Source organism: Eptesicus fuscus, chromosome 3 (genome assembly GCF_027574615.1).
Source record: "Eptesicus fuscus isolate TK198812 chromosome 3, DD_ASM_mEF_20220401, whole genome shotgun sequence".
NCBI classification, from domain to species: domain Eukaryota; kingdom Metazoa; phylum Chordata; class Mammalia; order Chiroptera; family Vespertilionidae; genus Eptesicus; species Eptesicus fuscus.
Window position 1 is genome coordinate 94351215 of NC_072475.1, and position 13835 is coordinate 94365049.

Here is a 13835-nt window from a genome sequence, read left to right on the forward strand (position 1 = left end):
AAAGTTCCACCTCCTAGGCAGCCATTTGCTCCTGGCACTTCACCCAGATTTGGTTCTGATTGGTCAGTTTCTGTGCCAGTCAGCATCTCTGGGCCTTTCTCTGGGCCTCAACAGTGAGGCGGGGCTGATCAGCAGTCACCCAGGCTGCTGGCAAGTGAGCTGAACTGCTGATCCCTTGTAGAGAGAGAGGTGCGGCTGCTGGCAAGGCCTGGAGAGAGAGAGAAGCAGGGTCTGATCTGTAGCCTCCAGGGTCTGATCCGCAGCTTCTCTCTCTCTTCAGGCCTTGCCAGCAGCTGCAGTAACCAGTAATCAGCCCCACCTCTCTCTCTCTCCCTGAGAGGTCAGCAGTTCAGCCTGCTTGCCAGTCCCCACCCACCAGAGCCTGCTGTGCATGCAGCCTGGCCTTTGGTCAAGCCGCCAGTCATTTTGGATGTTATGGACCCTGGGTTTTTATATATTAGGATAGTATAAATATCACTTTGTATGTATCTACATGTACATATTATAAATATGGATATGTGTGTGTATATATATATACTAATATATATATCTACATCTATATATATATATATATATATATATTCAAGAATTATCAGTAAACCAACATATTTGAAATTGAAACTTGCATCTAAACTGAAGCACTGTGAGATGTAATTAATTTTAATACAGAAAAAGGGCAAAATTAAACTGTATACTAAGATTGTAATACTTTGGCCATTTGACTTTACTCTTAAGTATGTGGGTTATTTCTGTTGCACTCACAACATCAAAAGATATGGCATGGCTTGTTGTCATCATGCACATGTGGGGAAGGAGAGATCCAAGGTCAATCAAGCAAAAAAAAAGTTAAACAGGCAAATTGGGCACAACTGTGATTGAGCAGCTAATCTAAGTGGCTGATTATAGTTTGCCTGCCTACTTAAACTTGCAGCTGTGCCTGAGCGAGTGGGTGGAACCACTGTGAAACGGATGGCAGACTGTTTTTGAACCTGGGTGTTTTTTCTCCACCTATGCAGAGCCTTTTTAAGTGGTTGCAGAAGGAAATGCTTGAACAAGGAATGTTAAGTAACGTCAGCAATGTAGTAAGACCTGACACATCAGAGCTTTATCCTATCATCATGATTGGGGTTCTATTCTTGTAATCACAGAAGCCAGTCCCATTTAAAATCCATACTGTGGTCTTGTGTTTTACATTACTTCTTTAACATGTCATATTCTCATAAATTTCTTTCCTTTTTTAAAAATTTTGTTTTTAATTTAAATTCTAGATCATTTTGGATATGCTTATAATTGCATGGATATATGGCTGGGTGGGAATAGTTGTATGTGTATGGCTGGGGAAGAATGGGGTTGGAGAGAAATGAGTTAGCCAGTTTTGCAAGGTAAACATAGACTATTAACACTGAATAAATGTTAAAGGCTACTTAGTTCCCCTATTCAAGGGAACATACTGAAATACATATATAATCCTCATATACATATATGCCATAAGTAGTAATGGTCAAACCAGACTAAATTCCAGCTTCTTGCTTGCTTAATTTTTGTAATCTTTAAGAAGGGAGGGTAAGAAAGGAGGCTAGGTCTTAACTAATATTAAGACTCTTTCTAGTCTCACTTTATGATTCTGCAAATTTAATCAAATTGTGACTCAACTAAAGAAGATGAAAGCTATTTTTTCCTAATTACCAACCCTTTATCATGTCATTTATTTAATAAATTAATAATATCTTGTTTAACCCTTTGCACTCGCTTGCTTTTTTCTCGATTCCTTTATTCTACTCGGGATTTAATTTTTTAAATACCCCAGATTTTACAAAGTGCGGCAGTAGAATAAAAAACTGGAGTTTCTTTTCATACAAACTTATTTATTTGGATTTTTTAATATTTCAAATTATTGATGCATTCAAAGAGTAATTTGCACTCGACATCCAAGTGCAAAAGGTTAATATATTCAACTTACTAATATGTCACTATCATCAATTCCTTTTGATAAATGAAACATTTACAACTAAAAGCTAAATTATTTGTCCAAGGTGTACCAATTATAAGTAGCAGATCAGTGATTTAAACCAAGGCCATTCTGTCAAACACAAAGCCCACGCTTTTTCCATTAGATCAAGCTGCTTTGTCTGAGTGTCAACCCGACTCACAAGAGAATATGTGGTAATGTGGCAGTGTGGTAGATGTCTCTGGACTTTTCATTGACGAATCCATTCATTCTTTTCTTAAATATTCTACCAAGGATCTCCAAAGTGCTGGGAAATGTTGTGTCACGACTTATATGAAGACTAGTAGCCCTGAGCATGAATCTGTGTGCCAGTAGCTCTCTGTGGGGCCTGGCCACTCCATGCCTGCTTCCCAGGGGCTCTCCGCGGCCCAGAGGCCCATCCGCGGCCGGGCGCGGAATGCCATGGCGATGAAGCAAGCATTCCTCCAGGCCGCTCAGGCTGCCTGTTCTCAGCGGCTGCCCCCCAGGGACTGGGGGACTCTGGTGGGGCTGAGAAGACTGGGCATCACCATCTTGTGGCTATGGGCACCGCCATCTTTGTGACGGAGTGACAGTTAATTTCAATACTACCCTTTTATTAGATAGGATACAAGAAAAATAGCCAAGAAAGTTATCACCTAGTTCAGTGGTCGGCAAACTCATTAGTCAATAGAGCCAAATATCAACAGTACAAAGATTGAAATTTCTTTTGAGAGCCAAATTTTTTAAACTTAAACTTCTTCTAATGCCACTTCTTCAAAATAGACTCGCCCAGGCTGTGGTATTTTGTGGAAGAGCCACACTCAAGGGGCCAAAGAGCCGCATGTGGCTCGTGAGCCACAGTTTGCCGACCACAGACCTAGTTAATTTCACTGGACATATTCTAGACTAGTAGTTATTAATTTATCAGGATATCTTAAGGGATTGTCAAACTATAGCAAATGGGCCAAGTCCATCCTGCTACCTGTTTTTATTAAAAATGATTTTTCAAAAGTGTTTATTGTGTATGATTGCTTTAGTGCTACAACAGCAGAGTTGAGTAGTTACTAGAGACATTATGATATACACAGCTGAAAATATTTACTATCTGGTCCCTTACAGAAAAAAAAAAAAAAACCTGTGCCAAGCCCTTTGCTAGGTTATTTATTTATTTATTCTCCAAATAGCTATGTGAATTTAACTGTTGGTTCTATCTCCAACTAGCTGTGTGAACTTAACTTCTTGAAGTAAAAAATAAATAACTAAAATTAGATGAATAGCTTGATTCACCCAGGATTGTGGAGTTAAAAGGAATAATGCATTAACAAAGACCAGCACATAACATATATACTTAATAAATATTATTTCCTTTAACTGTCACCTGAACTCAGAGCCACCAGAGAAATAATGGAAATAAACAAGAATAGTGGCCTGCTATCTATCTATCTAGCTATCTATCTATCTATCTATCTATCTATCTATCTATCTATCATCTATCTATCTAATCTCTCCTTCTATATATCATCTATTAAGTCCTATCTAATACAGAGGGAACATGCTAATTGACCCTCACACCATCACAAATGTGGTGGCGCCAACAGCCAATAAGGAGGAAATTTGCTAATTGACTGCCCTGCCCTCAAATATGGTGGTGCACACAGCCACAAGATGGTGGCACCCAGTCCCCTAAGCCCCCCAGCCACCCAGGGCCAGCCCGAGGGATGACCAAACAACTGAACAAGTAGGCTGCGTGGGGTGACCAGGACAGCAGGGGGTTAGTGAGGGACAACCAAAAGACTGAAGAACAGTCTGCATGGGGTGACCAGGCTGGCGGGGGAGGGGCTGTTGGGGGCAACCAGGCTGGCAGGGAGCTGTTGGGGGTGACCAGATCAGCAGGGGAGGCAGTAAGAGGTGACCAGGCTGGCTGGGGGACATTTGGGGGTGACCAGGCTGGCAGGGCAGCAGTTGAAGCGACCAGGCCAGCATGGGGGCTGTTGGAGGTGACCAGGCTGTCACAGGGGGCAGTTAGGGGTGACCAGATCTGCAGGAGGGGCAGTAAGAGGCGAGCAGGCCAGCAGGGGGGCTGTTGTGGGCAAGCAGGCTGGCGGGGGGGCCGTTGGGGGCGACCAGGCAGGCAGGCAGGTGAGCAATTAGGATTGTGAGTGGGATGTCTGGCTGCTAGTTTGGGCCGGCAGTTGGAAATCTCTCGAGGGGTCCCAGATTGGAGAGGGTGCAGGCTGGGCTGAGAAGACAGCCCCTGCCCCCTCACCGTGCATGAATTTCGTGCAGTGGGCCTCCAGTTATAATATATTTGTCAGGAAACTGTTCTGAAATCTGTAACATCAAATGCACAAATTAGATACAGTGTAGCTTCATCTGTTTCTGCCAGCACCATTCATTGTTTAGCAAATCAATTATAAGTTTTTATATTATCACTAATTCAATACATTGCTTTCAATAGTCACAAAGTGATACAATACTGTTTTCCAGGTCTTCAAAATACCATTTTATTACTAATCCTTTATGAAGTTAGATCATATGTAACACTATTTTTTGAATTATGATAGCTACAATGGAAATTTTTGCATTTGACAATCTGTTTACTACATAAAATAAAATACACCAATGAGTCTTTCTATCACATTTTAACTTTTAGGAAGTTTGTCCAAATGTGTGCTATAGTACTATAAAATAAATTTTAGTGCTGTTTTATAAATTTTAGTAAAAGACTTTTTAAAATAAAATAACAGAAGAATTTCATATATATATATATATATTTTTTATATATATATTTCATTGATTTTTCACAGAGAGGAAGGGAGAGGGATAGAGATCCAGAAACATCGATGAGAGAGAAACGTCAATCAGCTGCCTCCTGCATACCCCCCACTGGGGATGTACCTTCAACCAAGGTACATGCCCTTGACCAGAATCAAACCTGGGACCCTTCAGTCCGCAGGCCAACGCTCTATCCACTGAGCCAAACTGGTCAGGATTCATATATATATTTATTATAAATTTGATTTTTCCTACAAATTTTATTTATTTTATTCCAGTTTTGAGACACAGTACCTTACTTATTGGTGTTTTACATAACTTAAAATATTAAATTTTATTTCTAAATCTTCACATTCAGAGAAAAATGTGTGTACTTATTTGCTTGGTTAATAAATACAAGTATCAATAGCTATTACTAATTTTAGTAAGCAATTCTCAAATAATTGTTTTTTGCTTTCTGACATCTAGTTTATGGATTATTCTAGAATCTGATTAAACCTCTCACACACTTTTAAAATGTCCCCTTATCTATCCCATCAATCAGAATTTTACCCCTTATTCACAATACTCAGAATTATTTAGTATGTGCAACAATAACCTAATAAATCAATTATCTGAACCATGAGTATAAGAAATCTTGCAGTGGGAGCATACAATATTTGAAGAATTTTGCTATGCAATAATGCATGACTATAGAATTTTGTAGTTTGAACAAATCACCACAGTAACAGATCACTTATTTCAGTCTGCAGATTAATATTAAGAATCCTTTTAGAAAATATAGAAGTATAAAATACAAAAAAATATCATATTAAATTTTACTCTTGGTTTTCAAATTTAATAAAAAAGAAAAATGCATATACAGCATGTTTAGCAAGCCCCAATGTGTCATGGAAACCAGTGCAGCCTGTTTTGAAGTACTTGGTATGAGAAGCAAAGGAAGTGTGTCTCAGAGGCAGCTTCTGTGACTTCATATGGGGATTATATGCCAACTCTCCAAAGGCAAAAAAAAAAACCTGACAAACACTATTTTGCAATCTCTTCTCAAAGACTACAGTGAAAAAAAAAATGGCTTTCAAACTTTCAAAGTCCCAGATTCAATTAAAAATAAAACAGAGCAGTTCCCTAGAGCTAAGAAGTGTCCATTATTGAGCTTGAACATCAACAAAAAAAGAAACTGCCAAAAGAATCAAAATTGGGATATGGAAACCCAGATCGAAAAAAGTTTAGAATCTTACAACAAATAGGTTACTTAGAGAACTAGTTTTCTCTTATAACCATTTATTTGAGTTACTATCTTTTGAAGGAATGCTTAAAGGATATTAAACAATTAATAATATGCCTTTTCTTTCTATTTCTCATTCTTTCTTTCATCTTACTTTTTGCCAAAATTTTATTGTGTTTAAAGTGGTATGTCAAATAAACTTTTCACAATGGCAAAATCCTTGGACGTATTTTTCTTCCTAATTTGCATGATTTCCTAAAATAGTTCATACGGTCTTCTGTTTTATATATTCTCTTTATTCTGGTTATTCCAAAATATGTATCAGATAAAACCTCTCAACTCTATATTTGACGATCAACATGAGTACCCAATAGCTGTTTCAAATTAACTTGTACAAAAATAAATTCATATCTAATCCAACAGCAAATCCTTCAAAATATATCCCAAATCCAGACATCTCTCTCTACTTTTGGTGCCATGATAATGGCACAATAGTTCAAGCCATCATCAAATTTCAGCTGAATTATCGCAATAGTCTACTAACTTGTCTCCTTTCATTTTTTACTTTTTCCTGCTTTTATCATGTATCCATTAATTAGCTAAAGTGGTTCTTTTAAAACAGAAATATGCTCATGTAGCATTCCTTTATGAATTGTTCAATGGACTTCTAGTACATTTAGAATGAAATCCCAAACCCTCACATGATGTCAAGACCCTTTGTGACTGGAGCCCAGCTACATGTACAGTATCGCCCCTTTAATTTCCACTCTCTTCTAGCTAAACCTCTAACAGGGCACACAGTGCTCACTCCAGATTTTTGTCTTTACTATGGTCTCTTCCCTGAACACTCTCCCTTCGGATATCTAGATAATTTTTTCCCCTCACTTCACTCATGTCTCAGCTCCAATCTCACTTCATTAGAAAATAATCCAGTGATGATGGCACCCATCTCCTCTTAGGCAGCATTTATTTACTTTAGTAATACTTTTTACCAAATAATACATATTTACTTGCTTATTTACTTTTTTCTATTTACCCCAATAAAACATGAGAAGTATACAACCCCTACCTTTGAAAAGATCTCCTAAGAATACTAAATGACACAGTTGTCAGGCCACAGAGAATGGATGTTTTCATAGAAAACTACCAATCTCTGCTTCATTTGTTGAGTAAATGAACAAGTCAAAGAAGGAATTAATACAGTGCTAAGTATGTTGCAGAGCACATTGAATTGAAATTAATTAAATTAAAAGTGAAATTAATTTAATTAATTACTTGAATTAATATTTTTCTCCTAAGACTCAAAATATTTATCTTCAGAGATTTTCTTTAACTTTCATAATCTACTGTTTATATTCTCTTCATAAATGCTCTCAGATAAAAATGTTTAAATCAACTCTTTTCTTTTTTTTTTTTAATATATTTTATTGATTTTTCACAGAGAAGAAGGGAGAGGGATAGAGAGCTAGAAACATTGATGAGAGAGATACATCGACCAGCTGCCTCCTGCACACCCCCCACTGGGGATGTGCCCGCAACCAAGGTACATGCCCTTGACCGGAATCGAACCTGGGACCCTTCAGTCCGCAGACCGACGCTCTATCCACTGAGCCAAACCGGTTTCGGCTAGATCAACTCTTAATAATTTGAATTATAGTCTTCTTTAAAATATCAGGTTTTGTTGTTTTTTAAAATATATTTTTATTGATTTCAGAGAGGAAGAGAGTGATAGAAATATCAGTGATGAAAGAGAATCATTGATTAGCTCCCTCCTGCATGCCCCTTATTGGGATTGAGCCTACAAATCTGGCATGTGCTCTGACCGGGAATGGAGCCATGACTTCCAGGTTCATAGGTCAATGCTAAACCACTGAGCCCTGCTGGCTGGTCAATATGTCAGATTTGTAAGTGAATAAAATAAGAGAAAAGAAAGTGTTTATAATTTTGACCATACCTTTATACTTATTTATTGTTTTAATGTTATTTTTCATGATTCACAATATAGTATAAAATCATATGATCATATCAATACATGCAGAAAAAGCTTTTGACAAAATCCTACAACCATTTATAATAAAAATTATCAGAAAACTAAGATTAGGGAACAACTTCCTCAACTTGATAAAGCACACCTACAAAAGCCTAATAGGTAGCATCATAATTTAATGGGAGAAACTAGATGTTTTCTTGCTAAGATTAAGAACAAGGCAATAATGTCTGCTCTCACCACTCATATTTAACACAATCCTGAAGTCCTAGCTGATGCAATAATAAAAAGGAAAGGAAATAAAAGGTATACAAATTTGGAAGAGAGAAATTAAACTGTCTTTGTTTGTAGACAACACGATTTGTCTATGCATAAAATCCAAAATAAAAAACTCTCTTGACAAAAAAAACCCTCTTCTGAAATTAATAATAATTATAGCAATGTTACAGCATACATGGTTAATACACAAAGGTCAATTGTTTTATTATATTGTAGTGGTGAATAACTGGAATTTTAATTTAAAAACACAATACTATAGAAATTATCATCAAAAAATAAATACTTAGGTATAAATCTAACAATGTACATATGCAATTTCTATTAGAAATCTACAAACTCTGATAACAGAAATAAAATAGGATCTAAATATGCAAAGATATATTCTATGTTCATAGATGGGAAGATTCAAGTAAAATCAAAGCACAATCCATGATAAAAAGTTGATGATATACTTCATTAAAATTAAAATAATTTATTCTGTGAAAGATAGTTAAAATAATGAAAAGATAAGGGTTAGGAGAAAATCTTTGCAAAACACGTATTTGATAAAGTACTGGTATCCAAAGTATACAAAGAACTCTTAAAAAAAAAGAAAAAGAAAACAAACAACCCAATTTAACAAAGGGCAAAGGATCTAAACAAACACCTCACCAAAGAAGTTATGTAAGTAGCAGATGCTTATTAAACTCTGCTCAATACCATATGTCTTTAGGGAATTAAAAATTAATACAATAATTATTAAACACTTATTAAATGGCTAAAATCCAAATCACTGACAATATCAAGTGCTGGCAAGGAGGTAAAGCAATAGGAACTCTCATTCAATGCTGGAGGGAATACAAACTAATACAGCCATTTTGGAAGACAGTTTAGTAGTTTCACATAAATCTAAATATATCCCAAAAATATGATTCAACAACTGTGATCCTTGGTATTGACCCAATTAAGTTGAAAACTTATGTTTACACAAAAACCTGCACACATGTTTATGGCAGCTTTATGTATAATAGCCAAAACATGGAAGCAACATGACAATTATTCAATATGTGAGTGGATAAACGGTAGTACATCCATGCAATGGAATATAATCCTATCTAATAAAAGAGTAATATGCAGATTGACCATCACTCCAACACACAATATGTCTGCCCCCATGTGGTCAAAGATCCTCCCCCATGTGGACACAAGATGGCCACCACAAGATGGCCAGCAGGGGAGGGCAGTTGGGAGGCACCCGGCCTGCAAGGGAGGGAAGTTGGAGGCGATCAACCCTGCAGGGGAGGGCAGTTAGGGGTGACTGGCAGGCAGAGGAGGGAAGTTGGGGGCAAACAGGCTGGCAGGGGAGCAATTAGGCATCAATCAGGCTGGCAGCGGAGTGGTTAGGGGGTGATCAGGCTGGCAGGCAGAAGCGGTTAGGGGCAATCAGGAAGGCAGGCAGGCAAGCAGTTGGGAGCCACCAGTCCTGGATTGTGAGAGGGATAACCAACTGCCCATTTAGGCCCGATCCCAGTGGGATCGGGCCTAAATGGGCAGTTGGACATCCCTCGAGGGGTCCCAGATTGGAGAGGGTACAGGCTGGGCTGAGGGACACCCCCCCCCTCCATGCACAAATTTTGTGCACTGGGCCTCTAGTTCTGTAATAAGTAGAAATGAGCTATCAACCTATTAAAGACATGGCTCTCCTTAAATGTATGTTGGTAAGTGAATCATATCAATCTTAAAAGCCTACATAATGTATGATTTCAACTATATGACCTAGTGAATAGGCAAAACTATGGAACTAGTAATAAGATCAATGAATGACAGGGGTTTAAAATGAAGGAAGGGCAGAGCACAGGTAATTTTAGAGCAGTGAAATTATTCTGTGTGATAAACAGTGGTGAATACTTGTCATTATATTTTTTCAAAATCCATGCAATTACAAGACAGACTAAAGCCTAATGTAAACTATGGACTTTAGTTAATTATGGTGTATCAATCTTGATTATCAATTGCAATAAATGAACCACATATTTTCCTCTTTATTACAAAACAGGGCAGCAGGACAAAATTTATTTTACCAACTATGTTTTATAATGGGTTCCTCCTACTCAGCACCATTAACTATTAATAACTAAAACCCAGTTTCTAATTTTATTACCCTGTTTTCTGGTCTTTTCCCCCTGATGTTTCCACATACATGCAAAAAAGGTTAACATGTCTAGATTTACCAGGTAATGCTTGGTAAATTCTGAGGTTTTCACTAGGGACTGAAAACTGATTAAAATAAAAGATGCAAGTTAAGTAAACATGTTTCAATTTAGATGTTAAAGTAGCATTAATAAATCTGCTTATATGAAACATAAAAGACACATTAATATGTGCATTTTCCCCACATGTACACCAGCTATGTATATATATGTTTGAGGATATGTGACCATTTCAGAGTATGATCACTCTAGGTTTCTCCATGCTGTCTGAAAGGGTAAGAGCTCCTTCATTTTTACTGCTGCATAGTATTCCATAGTGTAAATGTAGCACAGCTTTTTTATCCACTCATATATTGATGGACACTTGGGCTGTTTCAAGATGTTCTATTGTAAATTGCACTGCTATGAATATAGGGGTACATATATTCTTTCTGATTAGTGTTTTGGTTTTCATAGGATATATTTCTAGAAGTGGGATCACTGGGCCAAATGGCAATTCCATATTTAATTTTTTTAAGGAACTCCATACTGTTTTCCATAATGGCTGCACCAGTCTTCATTCCAACCAGCAGTGTACTAGGGCTCCAATTCATAAGTTACTTTAAAGAAAAGGAATTGGTCCAGGTACCTCATTGCAAACAGCCCCATTTTCTCTATTGTCTATGGTAGAAAAGGCTTATATTTAATTATTTTCTTGAAACCAGATTAACTCATTTAAACAATCTAAACTTATTTTTACTACCTTAATGTAAATAGATACCAATTTCACAAATTAGTAAAAGTTTCTTAAAATATATTTTTATTCTATTTTTAAGCCATTATTTCTATTGGATAATTTCTTGCAATTTCAATTTCATGAACTAAATATCAAAGCATACAAAAATGTTGATAAAAGTAAGTACACAAAAATATTCTGAAATGGTCATATATCCATATATATCTATATACCTATATATCTACATATATATAAAACAGGTGTGCATATGGGAAAAATATACATATTAATGTGTCTTTTATGTTTCATATAAGCAGACTCATTAATGCTACTTTATCATCTAAATTGAAACGTGTTTACTTAATTTGCATCTTTTATTTTAATCAGCTTTCAGTCCCCAGTGAAAACCTCACAATTTACCAAGCATTACTAATCTTTTTTGTTTCTTCTCAAGTTGAAGCAAAGCAATTATACCAGCTTATTAAAAAAACAAAACAAAATAAGACCCAAAAATTATTTTGTCATTTAGTGGGCACCTACTATGGTATTCAATTTAAAACTATTAATAGTCATGATTTCTAAGAGGCTTCTTACAATTTTCCTTGATTTTTAATGTTGTGTTAAAATTTCATTAATTAATATGTACAATATACAACCTATTTATGCTTAACTCAGAAAAAAATTATTACATTATGATAGTGTATATTAGGCCACTCTTTCAAATGTAAATGAATTGTAACCATCCTCATAATGAGGTCAAACTTTGAAAGCAAATTTAGGCTAAGAATTTTTTAAAAGATGTAAAGTAAATGCAATAAAACAAATGTGTCTAAAATCAACCCAATTTTAAAATAACTGTCCTGTATTGAGTAACACCTTTACTTTTGGTTCCACCTTTGGTTTCATTCTAAATTAGGCCTCACTTCATGTAAGACTTCAAATGAATATGTTGATGAATGGAAGCTATCTTGTTTTTCTTCATTTATTTTGTATACTAGAGGCCCGGTGCACGAAATTCGTGCACGGAGGGGGGTTCTCTCTCAGCCCAGCCTGTACCCTCTCCAATATGAGACCCCTTGAGGGATGTCTGACTGCCCGTTTAGGCCCGATCCCACTGGATCGGGCCTAAACGGGCAGTCAGACATCCCTCTCACAATCCAGGACTGCTGGCTCCCAACAGCTTGCCTGCCTGCCTTCCTGATTGGCCCTAACCGCTTCTGCCTGCCAGCCTGATCACCCCCTAACCACTCCGCTGCCAGCCTGATTGATGCCTAACAGCTCCCCTGCCAGCCTGTTTGCCCCCAACTTCCCTCCTCTGCCGGCCTGGTCACTCCTAACTGCCCTCTCCTGGAGGGTTGATCACCTCCAACTGCCCTTTCTTGCAGGCCTGGTCCCTCTCAACTGCCCTCCCTTGCAGGGCTGATCCCTCCCAACTGCCCTCCCTTGCAGGCCGGGTGCCTCCCAACTGCCCTCTCCTGCTGGCCATCTTGTGGTGGCCATCTTGTGTCCACATGGGGGCAGGATCTTTGACCACATGGGGGCAGCTATATTGTGTGTTGCAGTGATGATCAATCTGCATATTATTCTTTTATTAGATAGGATAGAGGCCTGGTACAGGGGTGGGGGCCAGCTGGTTTGCCCTGAAGGGCATCCCAGATCAGGTGGGGTTTCCCTTGGGGTGTGGGGCGGCCTGAGCGAGGGGCCTGTGGTGGTTTGCAGGCAGGCCACGCCCCCTGGTAACCCAAGCGGAGGCCCTGGTATCTGGAATTTATTTTCCTTCTACAATTGAAACTTTGTAGCCTGGAGCGGAGCCAAGCCAAGCCTGGGGCTCCCTCTGAGGCCGCAGCCATTGTGTTGGGGTTATAATTGAAACTTTGTTGCCTTAAGCAGGTGAGCCCGGCCAGGGTGTGTGGAAAGCTTTGCTTCCCCTGTTGCCGGTGGCAACCCTGGCCTGCTCTCTCAAGCTCCATTCTGCCGCCATTTGTTTGAATTTGTTTACCTTCTATAATTGAAACTTTGTAGCTTGAGTGGAGGCTTAGGCCTGGAAATGGCAGGCGGAAAGCTTGGCCTCCTCTGTTACCTAGGAAACCTTGCTCTCTGTGGCTGTAGCCATCTTGGTTTGGGTTAATTTGCATACTCGCTCTGATTGGATGGTGGGCGTGGCTTGTGGGCGTGGCTTGCGGGTGTGTCGGAGGTATGGTCAATTTGCATATTTGTCTATTATTAGATTAGATTACATTTAATGTTTTTGATATTATTTATAATTTAAGAGTAAAGAATCAGAGTGTGGTCATTTATCTCTTTCATCTAAAAAAATTAAATTCATTTATTTTAAATCATAACAATTTACTTTTTAAATATTATTGATCTCAATCTGGTAATCAGGTGTAGTATAAAACAGATAACTAAAAGTAATATTGGAAAGTAATTAAATTCACAACTATATACAAAATCTCATTAATTTCTTTCTAGAAGTTTTGACAATTCGCTATCATAACCTTATCTATTAAGCAAGAAATAAAATGTCAGTATATAGAAGATCAGTTTCCACCTTATTCTCCTATGTTTAGAGGTTTTATCAAAGTTTCTGGTGATCCACGAATCACCTACACCTTTGAGACTGGAACTCTGAAAAACAGATGCTGTTCCATGTGCACAAGTGGGACTGATTGCCTGGAAAGTACAGGACAGGTTGC